Below are 16859 nucleotides of genomic sequence, written 5' to 3' on the forward strand. Positions count from 1 at the left end.
GAGCCTGTCTCAAAATACTGAAACTCAAAAGTTTTCAACCGCGTAAGAAAGCGCGAAGCAGCCTCCCAGTGGCAAGCAGCTCACTTCTGAGATGCAAGATTCGCGCTTGACTCAAAGCTCTGGCGACTCTGCCGAGGAGACGAGCCCGCGGCGGCCCCGCGTATCTGCCGCCCCCGTACCTCCCTAAGGCATCCCGCACCGGCATCCAGGGCACTCGCCACCGCCGAGCACGTATCGCGGGCCCGCACGCGCCGCGGCCTCACAATCAGACGCACGCTGCTGACGTCAGCGGCCGCGGTCCGCCCCCTGAGCCGGGAAAGAGGCGGCCGTCTATTGGCTGGGCCTCTGGCGGCCTCGGGACCAATCACAGGACGGCGAGCAGCAAGGTTCAGTCCCTGACGTTGTGCGGTCGCCGCGGGGTTTATTTAGCTCTAGGGTCCTGACCGCCGCCATTCGAAGTCCTCAGCGCCCGAGGCCGTCCCCCGTCCGCTCCGCCCCTGCCCCCGAGCCGCGGCCCCCGCCTCCGCGCCGCTTCTCCGCCCCTCTGGCCGCTGGGAGCCGCGCGCGGGCCCGCGGAGAACATGTCCTGACTGAGGCGGGAGGGCGGAGGCGGCAGCAGCGGGGTGGGCGGCGGCGCCGAGGGAGGCGGAGAGGGGCCGGGCTCGGCTCGTCGCCGCGGGCCGTGCCGGAGTCGCCGCCGCCGCCGCGGCCGCCGGGCGCCGCGCGTCAGACGGGGAGGAGGAGCCGCGGCCGCCAGGTAACCGGGCAAGGGCGGGGGGCGCCGCGCCACAGGCCCCTCGCGGGGTAGCCGCGGCCTGACGGGGCCTCGCGGGACCCAGGCTGCCGAGCCTCCGGGCGGCAGCGTTGCGGGAGAGCGCATCGCAGGCCGGGGACTGCCGGCTGCCGCGCGTCCATCTTGGGCTTCCCGGAGCGGGGACAGCCCTGGAGGCTGAGGGCGAGTGGCCCGCCCGGGTTGTTTACCGACCTGAGTTGGCCGCGGTCGGCTGCCTGGCTGGCGCTGCCCTTCTGCCCGCCGCATTCCGGCAACTGGGATTCCTCCCGAGTCCGAGTGTGTGGGTCTCTTGTTCCACTCATCAGTAGGCCGTAAACACCCGGATTCGTCGCTATAAGTTGGTGCTGGTCTCCAAACTTGTATTTTGGTTCCTTGTCCGCTTTCTCTCCGCCTCGTACAGTGGCCTCCCGTTGTTGCCATTTTTAAGCAAATCAGGGTGAGAGTTGAAGCTTCGGGTGGCGTTGGGCACCTGAACTCCGCTCCTGGTAACGATCCCTCAGTGCAACCACCTTATGTTTTTGTTGTTGTTGTTTTGTGTTTTGCTCAGATTTGGCCGGTCATTGCACAGACAAAAGAGCTGTAACGCTTGCTGTAAGCGCCGGGAACAGGCAGTTTAGGTTAAGCAGGAAGTTTGAACCCGCCCATTATCTTGGAGACACACTGGTGTTTTGAAACCACCTTGCTTAGAATTTCGTACCTCAGCCCTCGATTTCCCCTTTCGGTTACCCCCGATTCACTGTTATTAGTGCCTCCTATTGCTCCTAGTGTTTGCTCTCACCGTACGTTTGACCCATGATGATGTTAATAAACGTGATGTACAAGTACTTGGGAAGTGTTATATAATGGATGGCTCCTGTGCCCCGTGATCTCTCTCCTTTAGTTGACTTTCTGTCAACTTTTGCAGCAGCCATGGTACTCTTGTTGATCAAACGTGGTTCACTTGGTATACGTAGAGAAACCAGGGGAGACCGGAGGATCTTGGTTTGACAGGGGCCATTAGAAAGTCATCTGAACTAAACTTGGGAAAAGTAAAGCTGGATCCTGTTATTAGTTTTAATTAAACGCAGTAACTATAAAATATATTTAGAAGCCTGCTCTCTCGATTTTGGGGCTCTTAAAATAGTCTCATTTAATTTTGTACCTATTTTTAAATTGGTTTGTAAGGGGTTAAAACGTTTGTCATGAGACATTTTACTTTTTCTGGAAAGGTTGTTATTTGAATGCCTTGAGAGATTTTTACTTGTTGCTATTTTAACACCATTTATTAGTGCTGTTGAGCGTTGGGACACCATTTTATTTACTCTTAAAATGTATTTGGGATAGTATGATGAACTCATTCTTGGTAGTGTATTTTAAGATAATGGCCTTGATCCAGATCAGTGTACTGCATATCGTTTTTAAAGTCTGAGGATTAAGCTGGGCATGGTGGTGCACTCAAGTCTCAGCACTCAAGAGGCAGAGGCAGGTGGATCTCTGAGTTCTGGGCCAGCTTGGCCTGCAGATTGAGTTTCAAGACAGTCAGGACTACACAGAGAAAATCTGTTGCCCCAGAATAAAAATAAATAACGTCTGAGGATTAACATAAATCAGTTGTACAATGTTTGAGGTAACTTGATTCACGTGTAATCGATACAGAGCCATTTTATGTATTTTATATTTATATTGATTTTATAAAGTTTAAACTTTAAATGTAGTTTCAAAAGTAGGATGCTAATTTTTTTTTTTTTTATGTTTTTTCGAGACAGGTTTTCTCTGTAGCTATGGAGGCAGTCCTGGAACTCGCTCTGTAGACCAGGCCGGCCTCGAACTCACAGAGATCCACCTGCCTCTGCCTCCTGAGTGCTGGGATTAAAGGCATGTGCCACCACTGCCCGGCTAGGATGCTAACTTTTTATGTAACTTGGTTCGGTTTTATTTGAGCATTGTGATGGCTTTCCTCTCTTCCCGAGAAATACCCTCTTGTTTGAACGCTTGTTCTCCCAGTTTGTGGTGGTTTATTTGGAATATCTTTTTTTTGCTTATGCCTTGGGTATTTTGTGTGTGTGTGTGTGTGTGTATTTAAACACACTCACCTCTTACCAGAATATATAAACCTACAGAAATGCGTGAAAAAAAATTCACACTCCTTACAGTGTTCAAATTTCTCAGTAGTCTGGTTTTGTTATATCCTTTAGTCTTATTTTTTTCTTCCCTATGTGAATCTTTGTCCAGCCAAACTTGTTTTTTCCTGTGAAGTCTCTCCTGTTGATCTTTATTTAATCCACCCTTTTTGTATTCATGGTTCGCATTGTGGGCCAACTTAAGTGCTAAGAACTCTCTTGAAGCTGGCAGTGGTAGTACCTGCCTTTTATCCAGCACAGAGGCAGAGGCCAGCCTAGTCTACAAAGTGAGTTTCAGGACAGCCAGGGCTACAAAGAGAAACCCTGTCTTGAAAAACAAAATAACAACAACAAAAAGAACCCCCTTGAGAACTTGACCTGGAGGGATATATTTGCTCCTTTCTTGGTTAAACCTTCTACTTTTTCTTTTTTTTTAGTCTGTATTTTTAAAGGTCAAATGAGTTTATCTATGGAGACAGTGTAGTTGGCCCTGAAACTAGGGTCTAGTAAAGTATTTCTTGTTATAGAGTATTCCAGGATATACAGTTTATATGCTTTCTACTATTGGAGTTTCTGGGATTTTTGGTGACTTATTAGACAAAATATTTGAAACTATGGTCATGTACTAAAAAGAACTCTTTGGTCGGTATGCTTACATCACACTTTTTTTTTCTTTTACGAGTACAAGTTGTTGGTATTTTTCCAGTGACTATGTTATATTATTCAAACTAAAATCTCTGGTTTCCTTCACTGAGTCTGAGGCAGATACTTGGCTTTGGATTTGGTACTAGTGACAAGAAGGGTGATCATTCTGTATTTTTTTGCAGATGATTTCGGAAGGAGCAATAATCTGTAGTCTCACTTTGCATTTCTAACCTCACATGCTGGTATGTGTATTTGATCAAAAGGCTAGTGACCCTGCGGAATATTGCTCAGAGCTAGAATGCTTACCTAACAGTACAGGACCCTAGATTTGATTTCTAACACTATAAAAATAATAAAAAGATAGATAAGCTTTAGCTTCATTAAATACAAAGAGAAATAGAAGGAAGTTAATTATATGTCCTAAACAAGAAAGCAAAGAAGTGGTTTATTTAAAGCAAAACAACAACAAAATCACAGCCATTATATAGTGTCTTCTGATTCCAATTGCAAGTGTGTTATTACAGCTTAATGTAGCACTAAATAAGGACCCTTTCCTTCATCTATACAACAGGGATTTTGCCATACATTTAAAGAATACTGTCTCAAAATAATGAGCTTATAGTTGAGAATAATTAGATTTAAAGTTCAGTAAATTTCAACATATAGTAGGAGAAATGGATAGCTATATTTCAAAAAAATTAAGTTACTCTGATTCATCTAATATTTTTATAGTTTAGCTCTTTTTTAGAAAAATTATTTATTTAGTTATTATATATACAATGTTTTGCCTGCATATATACCTGCAGGCCAGAAAAGGGCACCAGATCTCATTATGGGTGGTTGTAAACCACTATGAGGTTGATGGGAATTGAACTCAGGACCCTGGAAGAGCAGCCAGTGTTCTTAATCTCTGAGCCATCTCTCCAGCCCTATAGTTTAGCTCTTAAATTTTTATTTATGGTCAGCCAGGTGGTGGTGGGCTCATGCCTTTAATCTTAGCATTTGGGAGGCAAAGGCAGGTGAGTTTGAGGCCTGCCTAGTCAGCAGAGTGAATTTGAGGACAGTAAGGGCTACATAGAAAAGCCTTGTGTCAAAAAAGAAAAAAAGTTTATAAATGATATGAAGTAAGGGATTCAACTTAATTATACTAGGAATGCTAGCTTGTCTAGTTTCAGTCTCATTACTGGTATTTGTCTATGAAAGTGCTTTTTACAAATCCAAGTAGCCTATTGACTTAATGAGGTTACATTAATTCTTTGAACCAGGTTGTTGGTTCAATTATTTATCTCACTTGTATTTTTAATTATTTCTACTTATTTATTTATTAATTATTATTTTGGTTTTTTTAAGGCAGGGTTTCTCTTTGTAGCCCTGGCTGTCCTAGAGCTCACTCTGTAGACTAGGCTGGCCTTGAATTCAGAGATCCACTTGCCTTTGACTCCTAGTGCTGGGAATAAAGCCCACCTGTTTGTTTTTGTTTTTGTTTTCGTTTGAGAGGGTCTTAGTGTTTCACGGCAAGCCCAGAACTTGCTGTGTAGACCAGGCCAGCCTTGAACTCAAAGAAGTCTGTCTGCCTCTACCTCCTGTCTGCTGAGATTAAAGTTGTGTACACTATGCCTGGCTCAGTGTATTTTGTAGATTTGTGTTTGTATATTCATGAACCCTTTTTCTTCTTCTCTTCCTCTTCCTTTCTTCTTTGAGATGGTTCTCATGTAGCCCAGGTTGCCCTAAAATTTGGCAAGGTGGATTTCTGATCTGCCTCTTACCTTCCCATTGCTGGAATTACAGGAATGTGCCATCATGCCCAGTTTATACTGTGCTGGAGATGTAACCCATGTCCTGTTAATGTTAGGTGAGCCCTATATCAATTAAGCTACATACCCAGCTCTGTAGTACCCAGCTGTTGAGAAGACAACATTTTACTACTTCATTTTTCTGAAATATCCTCATCTGTGGAAGGTTAGGATGAAAAAAACTTTGGTTTGTGTTTTTTGTATTTCTCACTTTTAAACCGTACTTGTAAGTTGTAGAATAAATTGTTTTTTTTCTTTTCTTTAGAAGACAGGGTCTTATTGTGTATTCCAGGCTAGTTTGGTAAATACTTTTCAGGCTGACTAGAACTTGTGGGTAGTGATCTCCCTATCTTAGCTTTCTGAGCTTTGTTAGGCATATGCTACTACTCTCAACTATATTAAGCTTTAAACATAATTTAATATTAATTTCTAAACCCAAACTGAATATTTATGTCACTATAGTCAACACCTAAAAATAATCTGTAAAATTGCAAGAACAGTTTTTTAAACATTTACTTTGAATTTGTTTATAATCTAGTAAACAGTTTATAGATCAGTGTAAGTCCCTGGGCCATGATTTTCAGTAGGATTGTATTAATAATCTCCAAAATATGTGTACATTTATTTCCTCCCTCCCTCCTTCCCTCCCTCCCCCTCTCCCTCCCTCCCCTCCCTCCCTCCCTCCCTCCCTCCCTCCCTCCCTTTAATTTTCACCCTAGACTAGCTTTTTGATCTACTTAACCATCCCAGCTCCTTATGCTGGAGATCCAGGGACTGGTACATACTAGGTAAGTGTGGTCTATCACTGAACTACACCTACAGTCTTTAAAAACTTATGCAAATTTTCAAACATACAGTTAGAGAACAGAACAATGACTTCTCATGTGTTCATAACCTCATGGCCTACATTGTTTTGTTTCTAGTTTTTCTGCCTCATCCTTGGGGATTATTTGAAGATATATACTGTAAATATTTCAATGCTGATTTCCTTCTTCCACTGGAACCATCCCATTGACAGCAGGCTTGTGCCTCTGTGTCTACATCCTATAACTTGGCAATCATATCAGAAGCTTGATCACATTCTGTTTCTTTTACCATTTTATATTATTTGGTACATTTAATTCATGGTAGTATAGTTTGTGGGCATATGACAGCATTAGAGACAGGTTTTGATATTGCTCTGGGCTGTCATGTAGTAACAAATTAAATATTAGTTATGTTTTTTTGCTTTTTTATTTTTTTGAAGATTTATTTATTAAGTATACAGTGGTATGCCTGCAGGCATGCATGCAGGCCAGAAGAGAGCACCAGATCTCATTACAGGTGGTTGTTGGGAATTGAACTCAGGACCTTTGGAAGAGCAGGCAGTTCTCTTAACCACTGAGCCATCTCGCCAGACCCTGCTTTTTGTTTTTTGAAACAGGGTCTTTTTGTGTAGCCCTGGCTGTCCTGGAAATTACTCTGTAGATTAGGCTAGCTTTGAACTCACAGAGATCCAACTACCTCTGCCTTGCAAATGCAGGGTTAAAGGCGTGTGCTGCCATTGCCCCAGCTAGTTGAGTTTTAAAATTTGAGTGTTAACTCGGTGTATTACAGTGGAAACAGGGAAAATTTATTTTTTTCCATTATCTTTGGAAATAGGTCTTTGCAAAATTTATTAGTTTTCTAAAGTGAGTTTTATCCAGAAGAGCAGAGGCTTTGCTAATGAGTGTATTACCATACTGGAGAGCACATTATCTAGCTACCTGTTATTTTTACAAGTAAGAGGATTTGGACTCCAACAAATACGTTGGATATGTTTACTAATCACATAGGCAGTCAATACTTTTCTTTAAAGTGTGGTCATCTCTAGGTTCTGTAATGTCTATATATGTCATTTAGTTAGACTTTTTTTTCACTTGATTGAATGAAAACAGAGGCTTTTAAAATTTTCATTAATATAGCATGTTTGTTTTTGTTGTTTTTTGAGACAGGCAGGGTCTTACTGTGTAGTTCTGGCTGTCCTGGAACTCAGAGATATGCCTGCCTTGGCCTCCTGAGTCTGATTCTTCTTTTCTTGTCTTTCTTTCTTTTTGTTTTTCTTCTCCAATCTGGACTGTTAATAGATTAGTCTAAAGTCAAACTGCCTGTAGTGTGTCCCCCCGCCCCCCCCCCCCCCCCCCGTGCTAAATTTAGTGTATTTTTTTAAAAATAAATTTTAGGTTTTGCTTACTTCTTCAACTTTTTAGACATCTTTTTTCATAGTTCTCAATCTAAAAAGGAAATACTGTGAATAAAATGTGTCACCAAGTTTTTGTTTTTCAAAATGTTTTTTTAGGTATTGCTGTTGATAGTCTCCACAGGAAACTCAGGCAAGTTAATAGTGTACAAGTTTCAGATAGTAGGAACATGCAACTGAGTGTGTATGCTTGGATATAGAAGGCCTGGATTCAAAATCTGCCTCTACCACTTAGCAGTTTGTGATTAATTATTATTATTGTTATTCTTGTTATTTTATTTATTTTTTTTGTTTTTTGAGATAGGGTTTCTCTGTGTAACAGCCATGGCTGTTTTGGAACTGACTCTGTAGGCCAGACTGGAGATCTACCTACTTCTGCCTCCTGAGTGCTGTGATTAAAAGGCATGTGCCACCATCACCTGGCATGATTTTTTTTTAAGGTAGTTAATGTTTCATGTCTTCAGTTTTTAAAATTGGACACAATAATAGTTCTGAGGAGTGATTGGTTAATATATGTAAAATGTTTCATAAAATGCTTAGTAAGCTCTTCTGGCCTGCAGGCATACATGGAAGTAGAATATTGTATATATAATAAATAAATAAAATGAAAAAAAATGCTTAGTAAGGGTTATTAGCTATTACTGTTTACTTGTTAAACGGGGCTAACTTTGGCAGAATTGTGAAATAGACAAAGTTGGCCTAGCTATTTACCCACTTCTAACGATTGGAACAAACAGTGCTTTCAGTCTGTTCTTTTTGCACTTCCTGCATGATGCCCTTTGCTGTCTTTACAGTGAAAGAAAAAAACTTCATTCTGTTCTTACTACTTATCATACTATAGAAATCTTTTTTTTTCTTTTAATTTATTTTTAAAGACAGGGTTTCTCTGTGTAACAGTCCTGGCTGTCTTGGAACTCATTCTGTAGACCATGCTGGCCTCCAACTCACAGAGATCCACCTACCTCTGTCTCCTGAGCACTAGGATATAAAGGCATATGTCACTACTGCCTGGGTTTAGAGTACATTATTAAGCAACAAATTTAAAGTAATTTTTTTTTCTTTTTGAGATACAGTCTCATTATATAATCCCTGGTTGGCACTGATCTTACTATGTACATCAGACTGGCCATGAACTCACGAAGGTCTGCCAGCTTCTGCCTGAGTGTTGGGTGTAAAAATATGTGCCACTACACCATATTTTTTTATTTTTTATTTTTAAAACAATTTTATTTTACATACCAATCCCAGTTGTTACTTTTATGTTTCAAATGAATAACAGAAGTTGTATTGATTTGAGAGATTGGTATTTTTGAACCAGATGGTAAATCTGAGTTGGCATTGCCTTGGAGTATTTCAGATGTTTGTTTCTGCCACCTTTTCACAGCCTTTTTTCATATACTTTTATGTGAAAGTTCCAGCTTTCTACCTCCTTCCCCTGTCAAACAGTCCCTTTAGTGTCTGATAAAAAAAATGTTATTTAGTGAGCTAGATATACTTTTCAGTGCCCTTCCTCTGGGTGCTTTGTAATTTAGGAGTAATCTGTTTTCAATCTCAACAGAGAATAGAATAATGAAAGAAGTTTTGAACATGTTAAGCCTGTTCATAGTTCTTAGAAAAGCCTCATTATTTTATGATTCTTGGGATGGGAGCCAGGATTTCAGGAATGCTAGACTGAATTAACTACCATCCTGCTTTTATTTTTACTTACTTATTTTTACTTTAGAGACAGAGTTTCTCTCAGTAGTCCTGGAATTCAGTCTGTCCCCCAGGCTAGACTTGAACTCACAGTGATCAACCTGCCTCTGTCTCCAGAATATTGGGATCAAAGGCGTGTATATCCTTTTTATTTTTAAATGCTGAATTGGCAATGTACTTTAAAAGTTAATTGTCCATTCCCATACACATCTAAGAAACCTGTAATTTTTCATTTCTATAGTTTCCCTGAGTACAAGGAGAATGTTTTATCTAGTTATATCTGTCCACTATTTCTGAGTTATAAATTAATTTTGTTTGAGATTGTAATTTGGGATGCATGACTCTAGTTATGGTAAAATTGATTTTACTATAGCTGAGGTACATATATGTAGTATTCCTTACCTTTTTTCTTACACTATCTACAATTGAAATGCTTAGAGAAAGTTGATTTTGTATTTAAAGAGACAAAGTTGGTATGTAAAGAGAATTTCTGAAATGGCTAGGAAATGGATGAAAAGAAACGTCACTGTTGTTATAAGCTAGATGGATACAATTGTAAATAGCTGTGTCTTCTAGGTCTTTATTCTCATCAGTGGATGCTAACTCCTATTTAATAAGAGGGGGAGCCTGTCATAATGATTACGTTTCCTCCCCTAGTTAATGCATTTTTTTTAAAGATTATTTTTATGTGCATTGATGTTTTGCCTGCATGTATGTCTGCGTGAGGGTGCCAGATCCTCTGGAACTATAGTTACAGACAGTTGTAAGCTGCCATGTGGGTACTAGGAATTGAGCCTGGGTCCTCGAGCAGCTTGTGTAGCCATCTCTCCAGCCCCTAGTAATGCATTCTTACCAGATTGAAATGATAAATTTTAATGGGGCTGGAGAGATGACTCAGTGGTTAAGACCATGTACTGCTCTTGCAAAAGGACAGGAGTTGTATTCCTAGCACCCACAATAGGTAGCTTACAACTGCCTGTAACTCCAGTTTCAGGGGACACATCTGGCTCCCAAGGGCACCAACACTCAACAAGTACACTTGCATAAATAAAATATTTAAAAGGAAAAGGTTTTCTGGAATGAAGGTAGATACTCTAGTTGTAGTTGGGGTAATTGCCTCAGTTAAGTACTGGCATAGTGCTGGTATGGCCAGTGTCATTCTGATAGCTGTTTTTTGTTTTGTTTTTATTTTTCTGAGATAGGGTTTCTCTGTGTAACAGCCCTAGTTGTCCTGGAACTCACTCTGTAGACTAGGCTGATCTCGAACTCAGAGATAAAGTATGCACCACGACACCTGGCCTGTGAGCGGTTACACTTAACATGGATTTATTTTATACTACTTTTCACACTCTTGAGAGGACTTTTAGCACGTTTATTTAGTCTTAACAGGTGACTCTGCCCTAGGTAACAATGACTTATATTGAGGAAGGGCAGCTCTTTCCGAGATCTATTGATTATATATTGTTTTTACATGTATGAAGTATTTTTAGAAGATACTGGGACTATATATAGCCCAGAGTACTTGTCAGCATGTGAGAAGCCCTGGGGTTTATTCTTCAGAACCACTACTAAAAATTAGTGAATTGTAAAAAAAATTGTACTTGTACCAATTATGTAGCACTACCCAAATAATCAGCTCATGGGTTGCCGTAGTAGTTGAGGTTTTTAATACAGAAGTCTGGTGTAGAATGACAGACTTTCAGGTATCAAGGGATGAAATAAGTATTTAATGAACAGTTTATTCTTAGTAGTCTTCCCTTTTAACTGTTGATAGTTAAACTGGGGCTTAAAAACATGAAATTCTGATGTAGAATTTAGTTTTGGATATGATAAGTTTGCAGTGTATGCTAAATAGTTGAATAAATGTTCTGTAGGTAGCTGGATTCATCAATCTGAAGTTGGGTAGAGTGTCAGACTGGAAATAGAATTTGGAAATCAACGGATATAGGTAATTTTTAAAACCCACAGACTGGGACCAGTGAGATGGCCCAGGTATAGGCATTAGCTGCCAAAGCTGATGACCTGAATTTGATATCTGTAACACCCATAGTGGAAAGAAAACTGACTTCTGAAAGTTGTTCTCTGACCTACATGTGTACTACATACAAACAAACAATATATAATAAATGTAAAAATGTAAAAAAAAAAAACCCATAGATCGATTGAAATTCCCAAGAGAGTGAGTTGGTGGTTAGAGCCGTGTCAAGGAACTCTTTCTAAGTGAAACTCTGAAATCAGAAGTAAAAAGAAGGTCAGCAAAGTTTGAGGGAGAATAGCTAATGAGAAATACAGAAAGCCAAAGGCATGTCTTGTAGTCTAGTGAGAACAGTGTGCTTAGTTGTGGATCACAGGGCCATAAGGCTTCAGATTAAGCTATTTGACAAATTTTATGGTTGTTTTATTTTTCCCTTAAGTTATTCATATTCCATGTATCAAAGTAGGGTCAAAATGTTTTATAATTTTATTATGGAAATTTTATTTCTATTATAAATTACATTTTATGCATTTAGGTTTTTTTTTTTTGAGACACTGTCTCTGTAGCCCAGGCTGTTCTAAAAGTTGACATCCTCCTGTTTGTACTTTTCCTAGGCATGTGTCTGCACACCTGGTCAATATTTATATTTTTATAAATTAAAAGTTATTTTATGTGTATAAATAAAGTTTTGCCTGCATGCATATCGTATATCGATCTGTTCATCACTTGTGTGCATGGTGCTTGAGGAGTCCAGAAGGGGAATTTGAATCCCCTGAAACTGGAGTAACAGATGGTTGTGAACCACCATGGAGTGTTGGGAATGAAACTCAGGTCCTCTAGAAGAGCAGCAGTGCTCTTGATTGCTGAGCCATTTCTCCAGCCCATTGTTTATATTTTGATGGGGAATAGAATGGGAGGATGACACAGAAAAGACCATGATTTTCAGTGAAACACTTTAGATATTTTGTGATACATACATAACTTTTGTGGGAAGATAAGGGGGAAATAGGTATAGCTAGCTTTTGTTAGTTTATAATCTGGCTAGCTAGCTAGGAATATATCTCAGATGTATCAAATATGAACCCCAGCCTAAAACCTCAGGTAGAAAGGTGGTACTTCATTTGCTTTGCTTAAATCAGCTTGATTTGAACTTTGAAATCTTGATATGAATGTCAACCTCAGTTCTTATTTTGTTTTTGTTTTTTAAACTTTGTCATTGCGTATTTTACCTTTTGGCATTGCATATTTTACCTTTTCTAGGTGAAGTGTTGTTTTTTGTTGTATTCCGTTGGGTTCCTTCTGGTTTCTCTGGTTCTGCTACCAGCTGTGGGCTCCCAGTTCTTGTGGCTTGGAACTTCCTCCTCCTAATAGTGCTGGATGCTGGAAATTAAACTTGGCCTTGGAACATGCCGGGTATATGTTCTATTACTCAGTTATGTCCCCAGTAGTTGGGATTTTGAGACATAGTTTGACTGTGGCTCAGGTTGGTCTTGTGCTTGCTATCATTGTGCCTTTTGAGTCCAACTGCTGTGATTATAGACATGGACTGTCTTGTTCAGCTTTTTTCCAGGTCACTGACTGTGATGTTATCTGTATTTTGTTGGTCTTATAAAACACAGTGTACTGGTCTGTAGGCTTTGTCTCTAAAATCCCTGAGATGGGGTTTTTGAAACGTTTGCTGCCCTGATTGAAAATTGGTGGGAATGAATGATGTAAGAAAAACTTCCAGAAATTAATCCTAAGAGGAAATACAGTAAGACCAAATATTAATCAAAGCATGATTGCTTCAAATGTCCTTGGAGTCATCTGAGAGCTTCCTATGATCAGAGGTAACTGAGTTTTAAGGATGAGCATATCTAAGGCAATGATTCATGTGTATATCTTTGGGAGTGATAACATGTCTATAAGTTGAGGGTACTTGTAGTATATTTGAAAGTGAGTGAGTGGACTTGTGTGTGTTACAGGAGGGAACTGAGAGCTTATATTAGAGAAAGCTTCAGAAAAGAGGATTGCTATTATAACAGTCAGATGGATGTATTTAGAAAACAAAGATGCTTAGGAGGCTATTACGGTAGTTCTGACCTGAACCTAGGAAGGATTGATGCCCGTGGGATGGAAGCAAAAAGCTGATCAGATGGAAACCATTGGGAAAAAAAATGTGTAGAAGACAGAATTTGAGGTGATTCTGAGATTCTCAGCTGGGCTTAGGGATAATGAATGGTATCATTTGTAGAAACTGGTGAAGTTGCAATAGGATTGCCTAATGAGAAGAAGGGAAGGTTTAATGGAGATTTGATAAGTTATCTGAGCCTTGGAATGGGATTAGATTTGTGGTTGGTTAGTGGGTTCTCCATGTTATCAGGATCCTGCTGTAGCACCACTGTTTTTCCTGATGATTGTGAGGAAGATAGTGATTTAGAAAGATGAGAAAAGAGAAGTTGAGTGGGAGTCAAGCAGTGGTTTTTTTCCCCCTTTCTCTCTCTCTCTCTCATTCATTCATTCATTCATTCATTCATTCATTCCAGGACAGGGTTTTTCTGTGTAGTCCTGGCTATCCTTGAACTCACTCTGTAGACCAGGCTGGACTCAAACTCAGAGATTCACCTGCCTCTGCCTCTCAAGTGCCAGGGTTAAAGGTGAGTGCCACCACTGCCTGGCTCAAGCAATGTTTTTAATTTTTTTAATTTAAATAAATTTTGTAATTTAGAATTACTTTGTAATATTTTAAGAGAACTTGAAAATCGTGTGTATGGAGTGCCGTCTTTCATTTTCTATAGTCTTTTAAGATGCCTCGTGAGCATTTATAAATCTCCACAGATTCATATTAATAACTACATATGTATGGTTTATGTTAAGAAAGTTAATTAATCCTTTTGAATAGTTTATCATTTGCAACTACTGGCAACTGAGCTTATATTCTTAAAAAGTTTGTGCTTGATGAGGGTTATTCACAAGTTTTTTCCTTTTTTTTTTCTTTACAGTGGTGCAGGTGACCAAATCTGGAGTTTTTGGGCATGCCAGGCCAGCACTTCAGCATTAAACTACACCACCATCCCATTTTATAAGGCTTTTAATAGAGGGTTGAGATTTGTAGTATAGTACCTTTTGTTTTGAGGCATAAATTAGATGTGACTTTGTTTCTTAAGTGCTTAGTAATACTTCATAAATAATACTTAATCACTAAGCAGAATAATATAATTTAAAATTATTGTAGGTGTGTTTTGCCTGTACATGTATATATGTGTGCCACATGTTTGCTTGGTGCCTGTGAAGGTCAGAAGGTGTTGGATCCCCTGGAACTTGGTTTATGGTGGTTGTGAGACACCATGTAGATGCTGGGAACTGAACCTGAGTCTTCTGCGAAAGCACCAATGACTCTTAGCCAGTGAACGTTCTCTCTAGTCCCAATAAACACTTCTTAAGAAGAAATGGGCATAATTGTGACTCTTAAGACAAATGTTACTTAGTCCAAGTGCAACACATACAGTTCTGTGGAGAAAAGAATCCAAGAGCTAAAAAAAATCCTTAAAAATCCTGTTATGCAGATTTTATTGTACCAGTTTATTGAAATGAGTCCTTGAATAGAATTTGAAAACCTAGATTGCATGCAGAATTAGATTTACTAAGTTAAATGACTTTGCTATAATATGTTACCATGATATTTAATTACAGTCCCTTTTCAAAATATAGCATTAACTCTTAAGAGCTAGGGGGCTGGAAGATAGTTTAGTGGTTTAGAGCATGTGCTGTTTTGTAGAGTACTTGAATTTGGTTTCCAACTTTCAACCACTCTGTAATTCCTCTTCTGGCCTCTGCAGGCACCTGCACTTATGTTCACACACACCCACACAGACACACAGATAAACAAATTAAAAAGAAAACTGTTTTACAAAAAACCCTCTTAGAACTATTTGCCTTGAAAATAATTTTATATGCCTCATATGACAAATCTGGAAGAAAAAGGATACTTTCTATTAATTCAACTCCCTGGAGTATGTATTTCTATAAAAAGTAGTATAGTGTACGTCTCTTGTCTTCCTTGAATTTCAATTTGGAATTGCACAGTTACCTGTATTTTCAGAATGGTCAGGGATATTAAATTACTGTTTGTTCTTCATTTATGATAGCATTTATGATGAACAGTCATGATGATAATTATATAGTGCTGAAATTTAACTCAGGGCCTTGCATATGGGTGATATGCCCTCCACTGAACTCTGCTTCCAGGGTAGTCTTGATGTGATTATTACTATTTTTGAATTTTATTACATTAAAAATTTCATTTTGTGTGCCTTTGTGAGTTGTATACTTTGGCTAGCATGGGGCGGGGAGGCAGAGGACAGCTTGTAGGAGTTCTCTCCATCTACCATGTGGATCCCAGGAATAAGCTCAGGTTGTCAAGATTGGCAGCAGGCATCTTTACCTGCTGAGCCATCTTGCTCCAATATGTGTCAGTGACAGTTTTTTTTTTTTTGTCAGTTTTGAAAGTTTAAGTATGTTATAACAGTGCTCTCATTCCATGGAGATTAGTTAAAGTAAGATAACTGGTTGTTAGTTGAACATGCAGTACAAGTACATACGTTAAAGCAATCACGGATTTTGAATGTAAACATTTTAAATGAAATACCATAATTGCTTTAGTATATGTTTATTATGACATGTGTTCTTTTATGGTAACTTTCTGCATGCTCACTATAATTTCCAGTTTGGCGTGAATAAGTGATTTATTTACATTTCATTTCTGAAAAATAAAGGAAGAAAATGCCTAATAAATATGAATACTGCCACTAAATTTCTATTGTCCACTTTATGTATGCTTGTATGATTATAGTTCCCTGCCATTGAACACACTTTCAGATTGTTGTTAGATTGTGTACAGTCAGTGTGTATAAAAATTTAAAAATCTAAGCAGGGGGCTGGGAGGATGCCTCAGTTGGTAAAGCATTTGCTTTACAAGCACAAGGACCTGAGTTTGGTCCCTGCACCCAGGTAAAAAGGCAGTATTGGTGTGCTTTTGGAACCCCAGTACAGGGGAGACTGAGACAGGAGGATCTGTGTCTCACTGACCAGTCACTTTAGCCAAGTTGGGGAGTTCCAGGCCAGTAAGAGAGCCTGCCTTTAAGGAAATGGATGGCATTACACACACACACACACACACACACACACACACACACACACACTTTAAAAATGCCCAAGCAAGATAATTTAAATTACTTGGTTATGAAGTAAGGGTTGAAAAACCCAAACAAATAAACAATTGCAAGAGAAAAAGATTTCAAAATAAATTATAAGTAATTACTTTTTTTTTTTTTTACTTATTTGGATCATCTTACCTTTTTCTTTACAGTAGTACAGATTAGAATTGACTTAGCACTGCTCATACTCATGATAATGTTGTTGGTTGTATTGGTATATGTCTACAACCACAGGCATTTGGGAAACTGAGGCAGAACTGCAAATTTGAGGCTAAACTGGCCTATATGTGGAGACCCTGGGTCCAAAAAATGAGGAGACATGCATGCGCACATGTGCCTGTGCCCATACACAGCACATTATGTAGAAAACTTTCTCATGTTTAATTTGACTGACCAACCCAATAAACAGTTGCTTTTATTGCTGTGTTAAAGTAAAATTCTAAATA

At 39.5% G+C, this 16859-nt stretch overlaps 1 protein-coding gene across 3 annotated transcripts in view; it reads left to right on the top strand.

Moving 5' to 3' along the window:
- The first annotated feature begins 393 nt into the window (after positions 1–393).
- The window catches only part of Zranb1 (zinc finger RANBP2-type containing 1), a 55070-nt gene continuing 38604 nt past the window's right edge, over positions 394–16859 (top strand). The window contains exon 1 of one of the 3 annotated variants that reach the window (XM_050137920.1): positions 394–757. The gene's annotated coding sequence lies outside the window, so the exon portion shown is untranslated. The remainder of the gene's footprint in view (positions 758–16859) is intronic. The other 2 variants (XM_050137923.1, XM_050137924.1) reach the window with 2 other exon arrangements.

Source organism: Alexandromys fortis, unplaced genomic scaffold (genome assembly GCF_014885135.2).
Source record: "Alexandromys fortis isolate MF-2015 unplaced genomic scaffold, M_Fortis_MF-2015_v1.1 scaffold_3, whole genome shotgun sequence".
NCBI classification, from domain to species: domain Eukaryota; kingdom Metazoa; phylum Chordata; class Mammalia; order Rodentia; family Cricetidae; genus Alexandromys; species Alexandromys fortis.